Genomic DNA, 18,189 nt, shown 5'->3' with positions numbered 1-18,189 from the left:
CTTTGTTAATAATAAACTTCACTTGTGTATTACATCTCTACTCTTCTCTGTAAGCATATGCTAATGAGCATATGATATGATAATGAGTTGGAATAATGAGTCTAAGATTCCGTTTTATTTCAAGTTCTACTATGTATTTTGTTCCACCATTAAGCATCCCTAAAAACATACCTCCTCAAAAAATAAAAATATACCTCCTCAAAAAAAGTAAACTCCCTGCTCATAACTGAAATTCTCAAGTGAATAATGCTATCTCTATGATGCCAAGTTGTGAGAATTAAATGACACAATACATGTGAAAACACTCTAAAGAACTATAGAACTTCCTTTCTTCAAGGTTTTTGACTAAGATCCCGCACTCTGAATATCAACTTTTAGAAAAAAGTAAGACCAGCATACAACACGATATAACTCAATATAAAGCGAACTCAGAGCACAGTCCCCCCTCCCACGACCTAAAGACAACACAGGCATTAGTAGGAGTTTGATCTCCTTAATACATAAATACATGAAATATATAGATACATACTTACATATATAAAATCTTCCACTATTAAAAGTTGTATGCATTTCCAACAATTTTCATAAACACAATCCCCACTGCTAGGAAAAAGGACCAAAAGTGAATGGTAGACTTTTGGGTTTCACAGAACAGTAAAATTCCGAAAACATTTTAGACTAACATAGAGTAACTTTTTAATTTGTCAAAGTTATTTAAGAGAAAGAAAAACTAGCACAATTAATGCCATTTTACTTTACCATTTAATTCCTTAAGTTGAATAACATCAGCTTTAATAAAAACTCAATATATGCCCGTGTTTTTCCAAACTCACAAAAACATTGTCTCAGCATAGCATTGGAAATGACTTACCTAGACTATATTGGATTTAAGGGCAGCCACTGTGCCCTCCACATCTCCATTTCTTGTCCACATTTCCCCTGCTGCTACTACTTTTTGTCTTCCACCCTTTCTCTGCCAACAGGGCAGTCACCTACCTAAAACTCAATACCAAAAACCAAGGTCAAGGGAGGGTTGGCGTGAAGGACACAATGTCCAAAGAGAGAGGGCACATTTCTAACAGCGAGGACATCCCTAATTTTCCTTCCCTAGTTGGCTAGGCTAAACCAGTTCCAAAAGTAAAGACTTTTCTCTTTGGAATGAAAAGGTAAAGAGGGATAACAAAGAAAGATAAAATGACTTAATAATAACGGAATGAAATCACCTACTTAATTTAATCCTTGTTCAGACGGTGGTTCTTTTCAGAAGTTAAAGTAATAATACACAGAATTGTCATGTAATAAAAATAATCCGCTAGTAGAGGCAGAAACACATATTCTTTATCTGTCTCTTATGAAACTGTAATATATGAGAATAACATTTTAAATTGTAAGTTATATAAAGTGACTAATATTTTTCAATGTTTTCTTTACTGGGAAACTGTCAAATTTTGCACGGTATTAAAGACACAATTGGAAGAGATGCCATAATTACAGAAATTGACAAAAAAAGAGAATTTGTTTTTTAGGAGCGAACTACCAGTTCTCAAATTAGTGCTTATAGGCTAAGTCCACGTGTTTTGCAGTTATATTCATAGAGGACAGAGTTTCTACTGCTTTTGATTTTTTAAATACTCCTTTAAAATGTAAAAGACTCAATATCTAAGCTCACAAGTCCTATTATAGATCAAAACATGAAGTGACTTAGACTTACTTCTAATTAAAGAGGAAAATGATATCTTCTGATTTGGAAATATGAACACTTACACTTCTCTTGAGCATTGGATAGAAAAAGTTGCATAATTTTCCAAAGCCAGAAACAAGATCAGTATATAACATTTTACTAAACTTCAGCTCTGTACGTTCCCCCCCCTCCAAAAAAAGGCCATGATAAAGGATGAATCCCGTTTCACAATCTCTTCTAGCACTCCCCCAGCCCCCAAAATGATTTCAATTACAAGCTAACTTAATCACTCAGGTCACACTCAGTGAAGGGTTCTTCACTGTGAAAACCTTGTCTTTCCTTGAATCTAACTCCCATAGTTTTGTTTATTTTGAAAATGCTTTCAAAATAGTACAAGGACTTATATGAAAAAATAGAAAACATCACGCTCCCATTTTGCTTAAAAATTTAGTCACGGTGATCAATAATAACAATGTTTTTTATGTTTTATTTTCTACTGATTTGTCTTCATTTAACCAACTCTGATGGTCCAGGGTTTTGTTTATATATTTGTTTTGCTCCTCCTTTCCTTCCTTCCCTTCCTCCCTTATTTCTTACAAACTAAGTGAACTACATACCATCCTATAATGGGTATTTGTGGTGAAAATGTGAATCAGGATACTATTATGGAGTTCCCTTCCCTCAGATAGAAAATATGCTACAGATACTAGGTCAAATAGAAACATACCATATTCACATATCTGAGGGGCCCCAAATGATACAAAACTTTCCACACTTGTATGATCCAAGAAGAAAATGGATACTCGAGTACATCCCAGAACAGCTAATTCTTAATCTATCATACATAATTGCACCCCAGTGGAGTCGCTAAGGATACTCACCCTCTCTTTCCCTCTACTGCCGAATAATTCCCTCCATTCCACTGCTGCTCAGATCCCATGACTATTCCTCCTTTCATTCAACAAGTCTGTGCCAGGCATTGTTCTCAGGAACAATGGTGAGCAGAAGTAGTGATGGTCTCTGCCCAGTGGAACTTATGTTGGGTGGGAAGAGGCCTGCTCTTACCCAGCCTTGATCATTCCAACACCAACAGGCAGTGGAGAGCAGCTCTTACGTTGGTCCACTGCTAACATTTGCAAGGTTGGGGCAAGAGTACAAACAGAGGCTCACCTCCATATGTCTAAATATTTAAAGGCTATAAATTAAGCTAATAAATTTGGCCTATTCTCCTACTTTGACCTTCAAAATGGCCTGAAAGGCCAAGTCTGAATTGAGAATTCTAGCCAAAATGTGGGGTGCCAGAAGTGCCAGGCACCCTTCTCTTTCTACCTCCATGTCCACGTAAATACTACGAAGGACCTTACCTGTGCATACTTATGGGCACCCAATCTAGCGATTCGTGTTTTATTCACACTTCCTACAAATAGCTGCCTCTTAGACACTCCTTGGGCCTAAAGGTATGAACACTAGCTTTGCATCCCTGTATGTCCTCAATAGGAACACCCCCAGAGAGGCCCAAGCAGGCCCCAGAAGCAGGCTTGGGGCTTTGGGGCAGGAAATCCAGTACTGAGAGTGCCCAGAGGGTATTCCAGAAAGCAAGGCACAGGCTCCAGATGGATACATTGCCTCACCATGTGGACTCCTTGCCCTATGGAGACAGGGGTCGGGGAGGAGGGCCCAAGGAAGGGCCTCTTGTCTAGTTCTAAGGACAGCAGTGTGTTCACAAAGTATAGAGGCAGGAGATTAGATTTTTCAGTATCAGTCAAGAGCCGCATTGAAAGAAAGGGGGAAAGAGGAATCAGAGGAAGGAGTCAGGAGCAAGGGTAAAAACCATACTGTCCTGATGCCACCACCTGATCCCCACCACCCTCCCCACTCTTGTGTTTCTCACCCAGACAGTCAACAGCAGAGAGAAGGAAAGAGGCAGAGGCCCAGTACTCTGCTGTGGCAGGATAGTTGTTTCCCTATAACAGGTGAGTTGAGTATACAGCCCAGAAGAATCAGGTGGAAAGAAGGGAAATAAGAAGGGAGGTGGAAAGAAACTGGTATTTATTAAGCATCTACTCAAGGGTGGTCCAGCCCAGTTCAGAGGGACAGAAACACAAGTACAACATAAAAATTACCAACATAAGTAGTGTTTAAAAAGTTGTTTATTAAATTACACAATTTGGGAGAGAGATCCAAGATGGCAGATAAACACTGTGCCTATTCCCTTCCATGAACACACTAAAATTACAACTAAATTATAGAACAATCAACCTGAAGAACTAACTGAAGTCTAACAAAACAGCAGTCTTATAACTAAAAATATAAAGAAGAAGACACATCCAGACTGGTAGGAGGGGCAGAGACGCAGAACAGGCCCCAAACCTCCCTGTGGTGATTGAGAATCAGGAGGGACTCCTTGGCCACAGAGGTTCCCCCAAGAGAAGACCCCCATTCCAGACTCCCCAGCCCAGAGTACTGGTGCTGGGAAGAGGAGCTCCCACAACATCTGGCTTTGAAAAACAATGGGGATTCTGACTGTTCGGGTGGGATGCAAGCCTGCGGGAAACCCAGCATCCTCTTAAACAGCCCTCACATAGACAGACTCAATCTCTCACAGGCACTCACCTTCAGCTCCAGTGGAGGGATTGAGATTCAGGGGGCCTCGAGACATACGGGGTGCAGACTGAGATGTGTGGCTTCAGGGGAAGGACTGACTGGAGGACAGTCAGCATTTTCTTGGTGAGGGGGCCGTTTCCTGTGCCGCTGGCAGGTGAACGCCATCTTTCTTATGTTGAGCCCACCCCCGCAGGCCAAATCTGATTCTGATTGGCCTGGTGAGCTCCACTGCTCTGCCCTGTTGACTCACCTGGGACCCTGCCCCACCAAATGATATGGTAATAACTATGTATAGTGCTAGGTGGATACCGAACTAGTTAGGGAGATCACTTCTTAAATTATATAAATGTCAAACCCCTATGCTGTACACCTGAAATTAATATAAAATAATATTGAATGTCTAAAAAAATACATTATCGACATATTGACCTTTAGAATAAATTGATTTAAAAGGACAGTAGCCATATATGCATACTTCATGATAACTAAGTTGTTATCTGTAACATTAAACACTTATCATTTGATTCCTTCTTTATCCTAAGAACATGCAAAGAAATAAACAGACATATAGACACATATGTACATTTAATTATGGGTGTAATAGGAATAGAATTGAATTCATTAACAGAAATTCCGATTCAGCAATTTACCAGACTTGGGAATTTGGAAGTCACTTAAAAATAACTGAAACTTTGGAATTACTTCCATATAATAATTGGTAATAAACATTATTACATAGGTTCCTTAAGTGTATAATGAAGAACAAATTACATATAAGAAGTTATCTGAAAGCATAATGTTGAGCTTAGGGAAGTCATAGAAAAGGCAATCTTACAGTGATTTAAAAAATTAAATAACAGAAATGAGGCACGCGTTGTTGATTGTTGTTGTTTTCCCACTGCTTTCTACCTGGGAACAATAAAACTCTTACTCAAGAACAGAATATATATTTTTTTTAATTACACAATTTTTTTTAGAATGTACTTTCCCCACCACAGGCTTTGCTCCACTCTTCATGAGCCCTTCTACAGCAGGACCAGCAACCCAGAGACTCTCACTGTCAAATCAATCACAGATGCTTCTAACTTGAGAGCATCCCATGCTTGCTTTATTCATAAATGGCAGAGGCCATAAAATGCCTGGCTAACCAGTGGTACCAGGACACTGGTATGCCCATTCCTAATCATAGAGATGCAGTACAGGTTCTCCTGAGCTCGCCTGATGGATGCTTCTACCTAACTAATTCTCCTCTCAGTCCCTCAAGCCAGAAACTCCTGGCAGGGAGGTTATCTCATGTGATCACCACAGCAGTTACCTCTCCTTCCTCTTCCTCTATCTATCTACCCACCAGGCAAATTCTATGGGCTTCGGGGAAGTGCTTACAGGTCCATGCCAGCCCATGGGTCCATAAACCTTCCCGTTATGTTACATTCTACGTTATACATACATCTATAATATAATTCTCCCTTTCCTCATCCACAGCAGCCCTCACCCTCACAAGAATTCAAGTTCTGTCTCTTTTTTCCCCGACATATCTCTTTTATTTGACTTGAATTATTTATTTACTTGTGAGTTCTTTGGGACAGAAGGTATATGTTCAAAGCTTATGTATCATGCCCTCAAATACTGGGGAAGGAATTTTTGAACATACCTTCCATGTTCATGAACTGTTCTTTTTACATGTATTTTCTCATTTACTCTTCACAAAACTTTTCAACCATTATTATTATCCACATTTTTATCCACTGAGCACAGAGAGATTAAGCAAGATACTCAAGACCACAAACCTAGAAAATGTGTGAACACACCAGAGTACTACGTGTACCGGTGAAACTCCGAAGTTACTCTCCTCCCACTGCATTAGTTTCCTGACTGATGAAAGGCTGACTCTGGAGAGTCTTATGTATCAGTATTTGGCCACTTCATGCGTTAAACAGCCTGTTAAGGGTTGATCCCCAGTAATCAGAATAAAATATTATATTAATAATCATACTTTATGGTTTAAAAGAACTTTTAAAATAATTTTTAAACCCCAAGACAGCAGAAACAAAGAATTCGTAATAATAAAAACAGTAATTAATGAAAGAGAAAACAAAGAAACTAGCTTGATTAAAGACAGTACTTTGAAATGATCAATACAGCAGACAAATCACAGGCTACTCTGATTTTTTAAAAAGAAGAAAAACACAAATAAGCAACAATAACTTGAGCGAGAAAGGGGATACAATGGCTAATTTCAGTATTAAGAGAACAGTACAGGTTTATGCCAATAAATTTGAAACTCTAACCCAAATGGATAATTTTCTAAGAAAATATCAATGTATTAATTCATTCAACAAAAACATTACAGATGACCTTCTATATGCCAAGCCCTGGGGCTACCACAGTCAACAAAACAGATGACATCCCTCCCATCGTAGGGAGGGTCAGAGTAGGGTTGAGGGACAGAAATAATTATTAATATATAGCTTGTCATATGGTGATAAGTGCCATGAAGAAAAATAAAGATGGGTTTAGTCAGTGGGGAGAGATAAGGAAGGGGTTTCGGCTTTCCGTGCAGTGGTCAGGGAAGGGCAGAACAATGTGGCCCTAAAGGGGAAAGGGACTAGAACTTACTTGGCTTGTTCAAGTACTGTGGGGAGTAGAGCAAAAAGGTAACATGATCTGACGTGTACTTTACAAAAGGCTTTGTAGGTCAAAAAAGACCCAGGAGAGGTGAAAATACTACATAGACCAATAAGTATGGTAGAAATTAGAAAAGTCATTTAGAAAAAAACCTACCTCTAAAAAATAAAGTGGGTCCCGATGGCTTTTAAGTAAGTTCCATCAAGCCTTTGAAGAACTAATAATCTCTATATGGAAAGCTTCTGATCATTTAGGAAGTTCACAGAATCTGCAAAACAAACCAGACAAGGATACGTATACAGGACTCATATATATATATATATATATATATATATATCTCCTCCCACCTCCACCCTTTGCTCTAGCCCACAGCACGTGAGTGCATACACACACACACACACACACACACACACACACCTATTTTATAGGCCAATATTTCCCAAACCTGTCATCCATTCTGATACAAACTTCATAATTTTTAACATATCCAGATACCACATATAGTACACATAAATTTATTTAATTAATGTTGATTTTAATTGATTGGCTACTCTAAAAGATAAATTTATATCACTATCATAAATGGAAAACCAGTATCACTTGTCAAAAATATGTATCTGCATACTACCTAAGAGTTCATTCTTCCAGTACTTGGTACTGGCATATGGACCATATTTTGAGAAACAGTGCTACAGGCCAAGCTCACTTATGACTCTAGGTATGCAAAAATTTTATTATATTATTAGAAAATCTAATACAGAAATCGTTTTAAAGAACAATATATCATGATCGATCAGGTTTTATTCCAGAAATAAAAGAATGGCTCAACATTGGGAAATCTATTTATGTGTGTGTACATTAAATATAATATATACACACATATAAATAGAGACACAAGTAGAGAGAGTACAAACCACATTGAAAACCACTCATTATCTCTTTTGAAGTAACACCCAACTTATAGAGAGAAAAGCAGGCTGAAGGGTGTTATATAATATGACCAAGGTCTTAGAGATCATACATTTAGAGCAGTGATTCTTATTCTGGGATGATTGCCCACACACACACACACCACGGGACATTTGGCAATGTCTGGGGACATTTTTTATTGTCATAACTGAGGTGACTGCTACTGTTATCTACCGAGCAGAAGCCAGGGATACTGTTAAACATCCTACAATGAACGCAAAGGAGAACTCCCCATGACAAATCATTAGCCGGTCCAAAATGTTGATTGATACTGGTAAGGTTGAGAAACCCTAGCTTAGAGGAAAGGCAGCATCTAACTCCAAATCTACTTGCAGGTCCATGGCTCTTTTCACTACATTGTACTGCATCTCTATCCCTGAATTAAAACATTATGGGAAAGATGCATTTTGAATTCCAAATAACCAACTCTAAAACTTACCTACACATTAAAGCTAACTGAAGAGTCATGATTAAAAGAAAGGGTATCTCACTCTAAGAGGAGTCTTCTTGCCCCAGTGGAACTATAAGTAAGAAGAATTAACCCATTCCTTCCACCACCAGGCAATGGTCAGATGGTTTCAGAGTTATCCACCAAAACGTTCGTCCAGCTACTTTTCTTCTGTAACATTAACATTCCTCTTTGACTCTAATATGTTCTGGAAACCAAGATTCATTGTTTTAAACTGTCCTGGGAAATTTTATAATACGCTAGTATATTTTAAAACCTGCTTACACCATTTATACAATTTATGTTGGGGGAAAAAACAGACTACTTTAAACAAGCAGATAATTTTATCCCTCTGCAACTTATTCTAATAGAGTACTGATTTCAGAAACAATGGAAGGAGACATAAATACGTTACTTTACTTTTCTTCTGTTAAATCTTCTGAGCTACTTTTTGTAACCTGTTTTCTACTCCTTTAGTACAACTACAGAGGGAAGAAAAGAATAGGTAATAAATCGCCCTGTGTCAAATATAGAAGCATGGGTCCATCAGTCTCTGAGTATATCCAAGACAAACAAGTTTATATTTCTACCCTTCCCAGTGGTGCAGCCAAAATACAAATTATAAATCTAAACCAGTAAACATTTCCTTCAAGATCATAATTGAAGATCCTGCAAAAGAAAGCTACTGGATTCTCACTGCAGCTGAGGCCTATGAAGCGTTTGACTTTCAAAATTCATGGATTATAAAAAGCACCAGTGTGTGTGGAGGGTTGTGTGGAGGATGAGTAGGTGGGGGTATAATAAGAAAGAACAGTATTTTTTGTTCCATAGCAGATTTAAGCCCTCTATCCTGGTGCCCCACTAATAGTTCTGAGGATATGCAAATCATCCTAGAATGCACTTCCAACTTTCTGCCTCTTTGCTTTCCATCCCCGTGTTCCCCAAAATCTTAATTGGGGATGAGCACTCAAGAGTGCTTTCTGTCATTCCTCCTCCATTTGGCCCACCTCTGAAAAGCACTCCATTATTTCCTACAGGATTTCTTTTTATGAATATGTTCATCTTAAGCTTTCAAATAACCACAATTATTACTCTGTAAAAAATGTTTCTACCAAAGTCGGAATAAAAATAAATTATTAAATGTTTAAATAAGCTTCTGGTTCAAATATAAAAAAATAAAAATGGTTTAAAAGTGTTGTTAGATTTTCTTTAAAAATGTTCCTTAACTGCTATACTTCATAAAGATACTGACTTTAAAAAGGAGAATTTTAGTTGTCATTTTCCACAAACATGGGGATAACAGTATTATTTTTTCTTACTCATCTATCTATTTGTTTAATGGTGTGATCAAAAGCCCAAAGAGCTTATGGACAAGCAGTTCTAATTATTGTGCAGCACTGCAGTTTTAATTAGTATGAGACTAATTTAATGGTGACTTATTTTCCCCTCAGAATTATAACAAAAAGCAATTAGTAGTAAGAACTTCTCCCATACTGTCTTGAAAATCTCTAAAAATGAGACTTTGTAATCTGACTGATAATATAGGTACAGTAAATAAATTATTTTTGGAATTATAAAATATTACATTCCTAAATATGAAATCACAAGCACCAAAAATGTAATTAATAAATTTATCAAAACATCAATCAATATTTCCATTCATTTTCTGGAATAATTGAAATAGGAATGGACTTTAAATTAAAATTGACTGCTGCACTGTACACTGCAGAGGTGCAAATGAATTCCACAACCTACCCTCAAGCCTACTGTACCAATATCTTCATTTCATTTATCCAGCAACTATGTGCCTAACGTATGCCACACAGGATAGAAGGGGTTGAGAATTCAGTGATGAACACAGCAGAGATGGCCCATCATAGAGCCTACAGTTTGGTAGTAAATCAGTAAGCACATAAATAAGTCCATGATTACAAAGTATGATAGGAGCAATGGAAGAAACAAAGGATGCTATGAAAGAATATTCCAGAACAAGGAAGATATACAAAGGCAAAACTAGGGGTATTGCAAGGTTAGCATTGCATGGGAAAACTGTCATTTTTCTGTATCCCTAACACCACGTCCAGATCATAGCACACAGAGGAAGCTCAACAGAAATCTGTCTCAGGACAAGAATTGATTCAATTTACAATCATTAAAAAAATAAAATGCAACGGAAAATACACTTAATATTAATAATAGCTCCGATGTATTTAAGTGCTTTATGTATACCATCTCATTTAATGTAAACTTCAGACCTCTGATGTATTTAATATCTGCGTTACAGGGGAGGAAACAAGGCGGGGAGAGGCTAAGTAGCATGTCAATGTCCAATCTCAAACCTTGAGAAGGTGGTGGAGTCAGGACTGACACTCCCCATCTCATGTGAAACTGACTTTTCTCTGCCACCCGTTCCACTTCCATAGGTTCACCAGTACAGCAGACATGCAAAGCCACTGTCTTCACTGTCTCCCACAGTTACACATCAGTAACTCAACAACTGTACATAAATAAATAAATACAGAAATAAATACAGAAACAAATACAGAAATAAACCAACAATAAACAGGAAAGAGCGTTGGCAGCTTGCTTCAGCTATAACATCAGCATGTTAGTCTATGTCTGAGGAACATTTGCATACTTTCTTATTTTTGCAAATACAGAGGTATAAAATTCCATTATAAACTGCTTGAGCAAAAGTAGTAATTTATGCTAGGAAACATTTTGTCTCCTTGCCACTCAACTCGAAATCAGTCCAGACAACCCCTGATGGCAAAAAGGCAAAAACTTCCTGAAACACTTAGGGAAAGACAGATTCAGATTCACAGACTACAGTGTGTCTGACCTTTGCCTTGTTTCTCGGGGACAAAGGGGTAATTAGATTTAAGGGAAAAATTAATGTTTAAGCCAGAAAATCATCGTGATGGGAATTATGTGATTGAGGCACCTTTACCCTTGTGTTTTTCTATATTTTCTATGTGTCTTACGAGTAAACAAAATGCTGCTTTTTATAATTAGGGTGGAAAATGCTATAAATGTTTTAAAAAGAACTAAGGATTTCCTTGCATCGATAGTCTATGTAGCACATACTTAAACAAGCTGAACATAACCCAAGTGTTATATTATCTGAAATTTACTTCAAAATGCCACAGCAGAGCAATAGACAGAGGTATATGTGGATTAGGTTTTATCTTCCCCTTACTTGGGACTGCACACTCCGACGGCGGTCAGCTGACACCGACTCGAGAACCACATCCCCAGAGGCAGCCACTTTTCTCCCCAATCAACACGGGTGGTTCTGAGCCTAGGTGTTGTAGATGTCAGAGACAAGTTTTCCTTGGCAAAATGAGTGGTATTTAAGACGTGCAAACCGATCTCTTCCATGAACAAAAATCGAATGACTAAAGGCAATGCGGTATGCTGCATTGGATTATAGAACTGAAAAAGGATATTAGTGGGGAAAATCTGGAGCGTAGCTAATACTAATGGGCCTATGTTGATTTCTTAGTTTTGACAAATATACCATGGTAATACACAAGGCTTACAAAAGGGGAAATAGGGAAAGGAGTATATGAAAACTTTGTATTATCTTTGCAATTATCCTGTAAATCTTAAATGATTACCAAAAAATAAAAATACTGTGAGCACACAGACTATGACATTGAGTGGCACTTTAAAGGCCCGGCGTAGGGTCGCTGTTCCAATGGGCTCCTGTCCACCCAACCCTAGATCGTTAACAAAGTCTTTCTGTTGAATATTGTTGCAACTGCCCCAGGAAAACTTATCGTGTAATGTGCCCCTAAGGAGCACCTGAAAGGACAGATTGCTGGGAACTCAGAGCTTACAGAACAGGCTGTATGACTGTTTCGTACCTTCTCCCTCACAAACATGTTTATGAGCGACGGAATGAAGGCTGAAACTTGCTTTCATCAGACCCCAGTAAGAAAATTACTCCTAACTATCGGAGGTTAGAGATGTTTACCTAAACAAAGGAGCCTAATCATTGTTCACAAGCAGAAGGGCTTGAGTCAGTTTGTAATACAATACTCAGCTTTTCCACTGTAGCTTTTAATGACGAACGTGTATCAATGTCCCATGGTTATGCAGAATAGTTAACATGGAGACAGGTAGGTCCGAGGGAATTCAATCTAGTTAAGTCTAATATTCAGCTCTCACAGGAGGATATACATGAGTAATAATCCACTATATATAAGACAAAATTATTGATAAGGTCAGAAAAATTCACTGTGAACAGAGAAAGCCAGCTAAAACATAAAACAGTGTGGTTTTAGGATATATAGAAGAAAGCATGTGAGGAAAGCTAGGGACAAGCTTCCCATTCCTTAGCATTGCTCAGATCCCTACCAAAACCCAATGGCCGTGTAGCATGTGAACACACTGGGAGGGTTCAGACAAACAGAAAAGCATTCTTTCATTTCATCTTCACCACCATCTAATAGAGTAGGTATTATCATTCCACTTTACATATGAAGAGTCGAAGTTCTCTTGTAGGTAAGTATTAATAGTTGGTCCAAGCTCACAAAGCTAGAAAATGGGGCGACCAGAAAGAGACTGAAAGCTGTCACTTCAAAGCATTTTCTCCTATCCTGCACTGTCTCCTTTTTATTTCCTCACTATTGTGAAGTGAGTACCAAAAAGCAAAACCTACCATTAGTTGCTAACTCATAACTGATTTTACCCAGGAAACTTCTAATAGAGATAATTTTAAAATATTTTCTTCACAGTGTTTCACAAACTTATATATGAATATTAGGACATCATTTTAACCCAGCTACTGTATATGACCTAAGTTATACTTGCCAAACTTGGGAGCTCACTCAGGGTTTGAGGCAATGCTGAAAGCACAGCAAATGGCAGCAAAACCTTCTTGGAGTGTCAAATTTTAACCATGGTTGAGTAATTTAAATCAGTGTTCTTATGTTAAAACAAAAGATGTATTATAAAGTAGAATACAACATCTGCATGAATATTAAAAATAATGAATTTCAGAGAAACTTGCAACAGAACACTTTGAACCATATTTCAAGCCCCTACAGAAGTTTATAATCCTCTCCTACAAGTATTTCAGTGTAAATTTTCAAGAAACATTAAGTGATTTTTATGTCCTGGTTAAAATTTTACAAGCAGTCATGTAAATTAATGCATAAAGAAAGCTCACAGACATATGTATGCAATTGAATCATTTAAAGAGATATTGTTAAAAGTCTGTATCATTTTTATTGAGGGAAGAATTTGGCATATTAAGTGATGGCCTAAATGATCTCCTGAAATTACAGGTGCACATTAATCAAAGATACCACCACCAGTACAACAGACATCACTTCCATCATCAACATCTATTAAGCCCTTGCTGTGGGACTCATTTTCTATAATAGAAGAGGAAAATGGAGCATTGAGAGGAAAGCAACTCTACTCAATCTATGCACAAGAAATCAAAAGAGTAAGGAATCTTTATCATTGTACTTTTTAAATGTTGAAATACTAAAATTTGGAAACATGAGAATCTTCGTGTGATGCATTTACCAAGTAATTAATTAATTATTAACACTGGTGCCTACATTATTGAAAATTGACTGATTAATGGAAAAGAGAGTCAAACGTACTATTTTTTAATTACACAAATTACAGAAAAGCAACATTTCTACCATCCCGTTCTCGACAGGGAAGGTAGAACACATTCCGCCTCCCACATTTAAAAATGGCTTGCTGCTTGAAGCAACCAAAAGCTAATAGGTTTTCAAAGTCAGTGTTGAGAGTCAATGGCAAAAGCACCAAGACTAGAACCCTAGTCTCCTGGCATTATAATCCCGGCCCCATCGACCAGAACATGATGCTCATTCAAAAAGCAAAACAAAACAAAACAAAAACAGGCTTTTCTATTGTACACATCCAAGGCATTGTCAACACATCACTGCTTCATTGTTCTGCTCATTCTTCATCAGAGCAGTCACAATTGTGTGGTCATGCCTGGTTCTTTTCCTAACTCTAATAAAAGCCAGAGGAGAGAGAATTCTACATCCTTATAACTTTTCATTCTCCAGAACTCCAAATTCACTACTTAATCATTCATTCAAAGGCTTGAGTAAAAAGGGTTTTTTACTCTTTTTACTCTGATAGGTATTAGTGAAATGCCTCCAAAACAATCTAGTAACATTTTACCTATCTGTGCAGGAAGTTGTGGTTATCCAGAACTAAAAGAGTGATTTGACTAATGACAGCAATTCTGGCCATGAGATTTTCTAATAGCTTTCTCAGGAACCGAGACTGAATGAGGTTTAGGGTTATAACCACATGTATAAACCACACCATAAGAAATCAATGTTCCTACACATAATTAAACTAACATTTAGGACAAAAAGAATGCTCTAGTGCTGAGAGAGAAAACCATCTTATTTGAGTAGTTCATCCTGGTACTCAAAGAGCTGTTGGCTTTTGTGGATTCCCAAGTAAGGCTAGGAGTGATCAAGAATGATATATTGGAAGGGGAATATGAAAACATATCCAGGAGGAAAAATACACGTTGCTGTCTCCCTTCCCAGTTTGGTAAGTGACTAAATTTTTTTGGTAACAGAAATGCACGTAAGTTACTACAAATTCATTTAAAGGCATTTTTTTATTATTATGAGGGAGTCAAAGTAGATTCTAGTCCTGACACTAATTTTCTTTCTGATCTTAGACAAGTCCCAACCTACTTGAAAAGCATTTCTCTACTTGTCCATTAGGAATAATAACCCATTGTGCCAGGCTCAAAAGTCTATAAGGATAAAAAAATTAATAGGGAAGTATGCTGGAAAAAAATACCAATGGATACTAATAGTTGTTACGACTACATAGTCAGGGCCTTAAGACAATAAGCATGCCTCATCCATACTCTTTCCCTCTTTAGGAGGACTGGAATCCAAACATGATGACCCACCTTAAACCACACAGAAATGAATAACACTACACTTGAGGATGGTGGAACAACCATCTGGAAAGTACCTGAAGCCTGTGACGCACAACGATGTCTGGCCACCTGATCCGTTCAGGGTGGAACTATCACATGACAAACACACATCTCTGTTCTTCTGACTACTGTACTATTGGATTTCTTTGTTATAGCAGCACACCCTAACTAATGCAGTTGTTGAGACCTACATACAAATGAATCCGTGGAAACCAAATCCTAGTTACAGACCTGTTTTGCTTGATCTTACAATGTTGGCCTACACAGTACTTCTTATGTTTGTTTAATTTTTACTTACCTGTCAACACTCAAAAATCAGATTTCATATAATAAACCAAGATTCTTTATAAAAAGATCAGAAGATCTGGCAACTATGAAATTTATTTACAAATGGCAACATTTGAGTAGAACTGAGTAGACGTGCCCTCTTTAGAGGGGGCATGTGCTACCCCAGTTCCCCACAACCGTCCACGATTACAACAGGCCTGCTTTTTTTATTTTGTTTTCCTGTTCTAAAGCCCTAGTAAATATGTGACTTCGCAACCACTCATCAAATAATCTTGTGGACATTTAAAATCCTTGAGACTTACATAATGTTATGAATTTTAGGCCTGAAGAGTAATAGACTAAAATAGTTCATTTCTGCCAAACTCTTCTCCGTGAAATTTTGCCTACTAACTATATTATGCCTAACAGACAACCATCCCTACAGAGTACAAACCACCACATCCTTTCTCACCGCGATTATAGCAACAGACAAACTAGACTCCCAGCACTCCATTTTGCCCACTCATTTCCCATTCATTCATGGCATTAAAACCAGAGACACCATTCTAAATTGCAAACTTAATTCCCTCCTTTCCAACTGTTTCACATTTACCTTTGAATAAATTCTAAACTCCTTAACATAGTTTGTGGAGCTGTCAGCTGTCTTGTAATTACTTTAAATATAATGAGAGAGTAAAAAATAAATACATACATACATACATACATAAATACAAAAATACATTTATATATAAATACATAAGTGCATTTATATATATAACTATATATATACACACACACACACACACAAACACATATATATGATAATTAGTTAATGATTCAAGTTACCTAATTAGCAATTCACTCCTGTTAGCATTGCAAAGGCCCTATTCAAGTGTCCTATCCATCCTCCAGTAGCTGGTGTACCAAATCCTGACTGTTCTATGCAAGTCACTGTAATTTGTGGCCTCTTTGTTGCAGCACCTTAAATTATACCCTAACTCTATGCTCAGAGATTTTTCAGTTCCTTAAGTACATCCGTCTTACCATGAATTCTCCGCACATGTTCTTCCCTCGGCCTGGGACTCTCCCACCTTCACACCTTTACCTGGCCAACATCTACTTGAGCTGACACTTCCTCTGAGAGGTCATCCCTAATCTTAAGACTGGGTTCCATTCCCCTTAATATGTATTCCAATAGCAGACTTCTTTCTGACTTTTAGCAATCACTGATACACCAGTGGTTCATTAATTAGTATAAGGGATACTAGAAATAGTTTTCATTGATGAAATGAGTGATCAAGAAAAAAAGAACCTGAGCTTCAGACTGACCTTTAAGAGTAGAGCTGAGTATCGACCCTAACTAACCAACCACTTCCAGACAATTTCATGGGGGAAAATAAATTTGTTTTGTTTGAGCACTGTAATTTGGGGTGACATCATTACAACACTTTAGTTTGTACCTTAACAAATGCACTTACCATATTTAATGTTCTTCAGATCTGGGAAGAGACCATGTTCTCTCTCACCTCTGAGTCTTTGCACATGCTATTCCCTATGCCTAGAATACTCCACCACTTCCTAATGTTAACGTAGCTAACTATTAGCCTCCAGACCAGATCGCCGCTTAGAGACCATCTTCTTGGAGAAATCCTCCCTAACCTCAAGGATCCATTAGATCCAGTAGGAGACCTTGCACCACTCTCATCATTACGCCAACATATTTCACTGCCCTTCATCTTGTGATAGCCTCTTCCCTTAGATACACGATAAGGTCCCTGAGGACAGGGCCACTTCTCACTTGTTTCCTGCTACATTGGCAGTGTCTGGCCTAACATTCTGATTCAGGGCACATCCCTCCATCTTGGCCACATATCATCTGGAGAGATCTTATCAACGACTTTGTTACAATCTAGACATACCTCCATATTTTATTTTATTTTACTTATAATAACAGTAATAAAAAGGAGAAAAACGAGTACAAAGAGGAGGAGAAAAAAGGAGAGGGACAAGGAAGAGATTAGTTTGGCATAATTTGGCATGGCTTAGTGCACCCTCCTGTCTAAGTTGTTCCCCAAAACATCTTATTAAGAAAATACATTCAAAATATATGGGGAGGAATGGGGGAGCAAAGTTAGATGACATATAATTCCTTTGCGTGTAATTGTTGTAGGCACATAGCATGTAATTTATCTGGTGTAGAGACCAACTGGGTGCCCTCTTACCTTTTAAGGAACTTCAGTTGTGATCACATTTGTGCTCAACGGAGGTGAGGGGTGGGGGAGGGGAATTGGAGAAAGGTGGTCAAAAGGTACAAACTTCCCGTTACAAGACAAAGCACTAGGGGTATAACGTACAGCATAACGACTATAGTTCACACTGCTGTATGATATCTAGGAAAGCTGTTAAGAGAATAAATCCTAAGAGTTCTCATCACCAGAAATTTTTTTTTCTCACTTAGCATACCATAGTTTGCCATGTATATAATGCACACTTTTTTGTAATGCACACCAAATTTGTGAGGGAAAAATAAGGATGCGCATTATACATCGGTGGTACTAATTCCATATCTATATAAATCTTTTTAATTCTTTTATTTATGCTTATGAGTTTAAAGTGTAACTCTAGAAATCA

The 18,189-nt window shown here is 37.7% G+C and overlaps 1 protein-coding gene across 6 annotated transcripts in view; it reads right to left on the bottom strand.

Moving 5' to 3' along the window:
• HECW2 (HECT, C2 and WW domain containing E3 ubiquitin protein ligase 2) overlaps positions 1-18,189 on the bottom strand; it is a 338,340-nt gene that overhangs the window by 267,893 nt on the left and 52,258 nt on the right. For 3 of the 6 annotated variants that reach the window (XM_033112086.1, XM_033112082.1, XM_033112084.1), the window contains exon 2: positions 7,067-7,178. The exons of the other annotated variants lie outside the window; for them this stretch is intronic. The gene's annotated coding sequence lies outside the window, so the exon portion shown is untranslated. The remainder of the gene's footprint in view (positions 1-7,066; positions 7,179-18,189) is intronic. 6 annotated transcript variants of the gene reach the window in all.

This window comes from Rhinolophus ferrumequinum, chromosome 8 (genome assembly GCF_004115265.2).
Source record: "Rhinolophus ferrumequinum isolate MPI-CBG mRhiFer1 chromosome 8, mRhiFer1_v1.p, whole genome shotgun sequence".
In the NCBI taxonomy this organism is placed as follows: Eukaryota; Metazoa; Chordata; class Mammalia; order Chiroptera; family Rhinolophidae; genus Rhinolophus; species Rhinolophus ferrumequinum.
Note: the sequence above shows the minus strand (reverse complement) of the source record. Positions and strands in the feature narration are given on the sequence as shown.